The following is a 4,397-nucleotide window of genomic DNA, read 5'->3' as shown; positions in this document are numbered from 1 at the left end:
TAAATTGATTTGCAATGATGTTAAATAATAGAGATAGGATAATGTATATGAGTTAGGAGAGTTTACTGAGTGCCAATATTTTTCTTGTAAGCTTAATTCTGTTGTATTGTGATTGGTTTTGTTTCTGTGCCCAATGATCTCATGATAAATGTATTTTACAAATATAAGTAAGATATACAGATGAAGGATACTATTTCAAAGTTCTTCTCTAGCATAAGGTAAACACATAATGTACTGTCATATCATGGCTTTTCTCTAATCATGTCACTTTTCTTGTAAGTTATGAGTGAGGAATACCTTTATTTTATAACTTATAATTTTAATATAGTAGAAAGAGTAATAACATGTTACTTTGAGCAGAACATTTATTAGTTGGATTCAGCAACTTTAGGGTCCAGCAACTTTACTAGTGGGATTCAGTTCTCCAGGTTTTAAATACATTATTCCATACCTTACACTGGCAATTTTAAAGGAAGAAATCCATAGTAAAATCACTTCACACTCTTGATCCCTTCCTCCATGAGACATGGTCTGTCCATATATACCAGAGAGGGAATGCCTGAGTTGTAGCCACTATTCTTAAATTTGCTAAAAATAGATTCTGAAGGAAATGAAGCAATTAACACATTTATGGAGACTCTGTAAGGTTTCCTACACTGAGAAGGAGGCACAGAAATGTAAGACTAGGCTCCTGCTTGTAGTTTGCTTATAATTAAAGAGATAATATTAAAGTATTTGGATAAATTAAAGAATGACACATTCAGAGATATATTGTACACTGTGAAAGAGAAAAAAAAGTCCTTGTGTTTAGAATAGATGCTATGTCATGGATTAGGTTGGTTTTGAGCTGAACCTTGAAATATATATATAAGATTTAGAAAGAAGGAGAGAAAGAAGAAGCTATTTCTATTTAGAATTGCACAAGTCGACTTGTAAATTTAGTTCTGTTCAAAAAACATTAATTGAGCTCCTCTGTGCCAAGCTCTATACTGGGTACTGGAAATTACAGCATGTTTAGGAATTTCTCCATATTCTGTTGCAAAAGTATTTCTGTGTATCCTGAACAGGTAATCTCTTGGGAAGAAACAAATCCCTTGAAGGAATTCTCATGACAGAAGCCCCTTTTCCTTGGTGATATAAAAAAGGGCTGATTTTTGGTTTTATTTTCAAAGTATAGGATAAGTAGTAGAAATAACGGGGAAAAGAACAACTGGAAAGGCTTAAATTTGGTGCACAATCATTTTCCCCATCATCATTGATTTCTTATCTAGCATAGTTACTGGTGCTATCTGTTTTTGGTACCTAGAGGGCCTTGCTATATATAAACTCTCCTCTGAGGTGTTACCTAATGATAGTAAATAGTTGCATTTAACAATAATAATGATATACTTGTCAGTCACTGTGCAAATTGCTTTACATACATTATTTCATGTAATCACAATAGTAACCTTATGAGTTTTACTTAATATTGTTTTCTCCTATTAAAACTAGTAAACTGAAGCTTAGGTTAAGTAACATGTCCAAAGATTAGTCATTGGCAAGGGTGTGACTGGATTCCAAAGTCTATGTTCCTAATCACTGTGCTATTCTCCTTTTTATAAAAGGTTCTTGAAGGTCCAAGGGAAAAAACGCATAATGGTGTGGTCAAGGCATTAATATTTGTAGAAAGGGCACTTGGCAACAGTCTGAGCAATCACATTTCAGCAACTGGTAAGGCTGGCAGGAGCCTCAGTATAACAGTGTGAGGAACTAAGTCATTATAATGCCAAATGTAGAGTTTACCATCTCTTTAATAAAATGTCTTTGAAAAGGAGACTGATGGTGTTGGCTCTAAGTTCACTGAGGGAGTAAATATGAGTTGGAGCTTATGATCCTGAAACATCAAAATGGACAACCTGGCAGGTGTCCGTGCTGGAAGATGACAAGATTGCTAAAAGACGAATCCTAGTTTTTCTTCCGAGACATGATACTTGGGGCTTCCATTAAAAACATCACCAAGCCTCTGTCACTTTAATCTGTTCCATAAGTGCTTGTAATCTTTTCAGGAGCACAGGTCCATGCCTGGTCAATACCCAGTGGCCAGGTTTCTGAGCTGTTGGGCAGAGGTGGCAGGGACTATGAGCGCTGGGAGGAGATGAGGGGAGGAAAAGGTCACTTTTCCTGACAACTTATAACTTGATTCCACTTATAAGCCATTTATTTTAGAAATAAGTAATGGGTGAGGACATAGGCCAGCTCTACAATTTGTGCACTTGAGAGATTAAGGCTCTCTGAGATCAAATTACCACAGCAGACAGAGACAGAATTACCGTGGGGACATTTGGGAAGGATGAAGACAGAACCCTGAGAAGCCAGAGACCTAAGAAGGGAGACAGGAATAGATTTTGTTGGAAATTGCTTCCCACTCTGCACCCTTGAGGGAACAAAGAGGACAAATAAGAAGCAGCAGTGATAGGAGGAAGCTAGAAGTTTCTCTGGAATAAAATTGGTCAGGCTGTGGAGTGTTCTTAGTGACTGCATTTGGTGGGTAGAAGGAAGGGATGTGCTGGTTCTGGCCTTTGTAATCTGGTGTCAGGATCATCACCTTGGCTTCTTCAACTGTCTCCTCAAGGAGGGAAGCTTACCAAATGTCAGGTCTCACTCTAGCTTTGTTCTGGTCCGAAGATAGAAAATGACCCACAGAGGAAGATCTACGAATGAGAAGATGCTGGGAGATGAGGAAGAGAAAAGACATCGTAGTGATTGCTTTTTGCTTGTGAAGCAATAGATTTTAAACTCTTATGGAAGAGATAAGAGGGCCTGGAAGTGTGAAAATTCAGAACTGAGAATCAGAGGCAATGACACAGCACGGAAAGGCTTCCTCTTCTGCCTTCACTGAAGAGAATTTGTTGTCTGTATGTTGCCTTTGCAGCAATAGAAGAGGAGGCTTAGGGGCACAGAGGCACAGAAGCTGAAGGAGTCTTATGTGCATGGAAGGTGAACTGTAGCCATTGAAATTGCTGGCTAGTGTAAGATAAATCCCAGCCTCCCACATTTTGCTTAATAACAGCAGATTTTTTTTTTTTTTTTTTTTTTTTTTTTTTTTACTGCAAAGCCTTAAGAGAGTCTAAATTCCAGCCTTGGGAGATCAAGGGTAACTCCCTTGATTTAATGGTTTTTCTGGGCTCTTGAAGATATTGTCATTCATTTAAAAAACTTTTTAAAAAATCACTCTTGAAAGAAAATGTCATGGGTGATAAATGAAGAAGATTTGGAGTAAGATTGGAAAAAGCTTGAGGGAAGAATTTTTTTAAAATTTTACCAGATTTTCCCCAAGAAGTTTAAAACGGGTTAAATAAGAGGTTTGCCTGAAGCTTCACGGAGCAAATTTTTTAAAAGAGAGAATTTTAAATACTGAAATATTGGTTATTTGCCAAGGCACATACTGAACGTAAGGGCCACTTGGCTGGGAGCAGAATTGAGTGCCGGATCTCAGGATGCTAGTTTTAGGCTTGCTCCCTGAAAGGGGAGGCATTCCCCTCCCTTTGCCCTGGGAGTTGAATATCTTCTGCAGTACTTAAGAGTGTTCCAGAGAAGATGTGGGGGTCAGGTAAATAATCGGTCCTCGTCACCAGTAACCTCATAGCGCCTCCCCTGCGTTTGTTTCCTTTGAATGTTAGAGCCGCCGCCCAGGTACCCATACTTAGCTAAGGCCCCTCAGTTTATTTTCCTGAATTGCGCTTGGAAATCTTTTCCTGGGGAGCTGATAGCCTGAGTTCTAGGGACTTACCTGCTTTTCTCAGACTAATCTCCTTACAAGACCCGTTAAGCTGGCTAAGGACTGTGGAGACTGGATGAACAGGACGGTGGGGGCAGGGAGAAAGGGAGTGGCCGTGTTCCCGCGGTCTGCTGGGATCCGGCGAGTCCAGAGTAAAGGAGATGGGGCTGGAGCGGCTGGAGCTGCTGAGCAGTCTAGGGTCGCTGTTCGCCACTTCGGTGCGGAATCTGAGCCAGACTTGCTGAGCACTGCTCCCCCTCCCTTTCTGCTTCCTTTCCCTCCCCCTGGAGCAGCAGCGGGAGCAGCGGGAGCAGCAGCAGGAAGCTGAGCCAGGCTCAGCGACTCCGAGGCGAGCGGAGGAGCTGGGATATGGGGAGTCGGCGGGGGCGGCGGGGCCAGAAGCCCTTGGGAGGGCCTACGAGGGGAGCGGCCCCAGGCGTTTGCTAGCGCGTGAGCCGTGGGGGAGCGGGCGCCGGGCCGCACGAGCGGAGGCGGAGGCGGGGCCCGGGCGTGGAGCACGGCTGGCGAAGCTGCTGCCTCGGCCCTGCCCGGCTGCCTCCGCCGCGGCCCGTGGCTATGGAGCAGGCGGGCAGCAGACCTGGGGCGACAGAGCATCCACGACTCCCGCAGTCCATGCCCC

Source organism: Galeopterus variegatus, unplaced genomic scaffold, assembly GCF_000696425.1.
Source record: "Galeopterus variegatus unplaced genomic scaffold, G_variegatus-3.0.2 Scaffold2229, whole genome shotgun sequence".
Classification (NCBI taxonomy): Eukaryota; Metazoa; Chordata; class Mammalia; order Dermoptera; family Cynocephalidae; genus Galeopterus; species Galeopterus variegatus.
The sequence above is the reverse complement of the archived record's forward strand: the minus strand, read 5'-3'. Positions refer to the sequence as shown.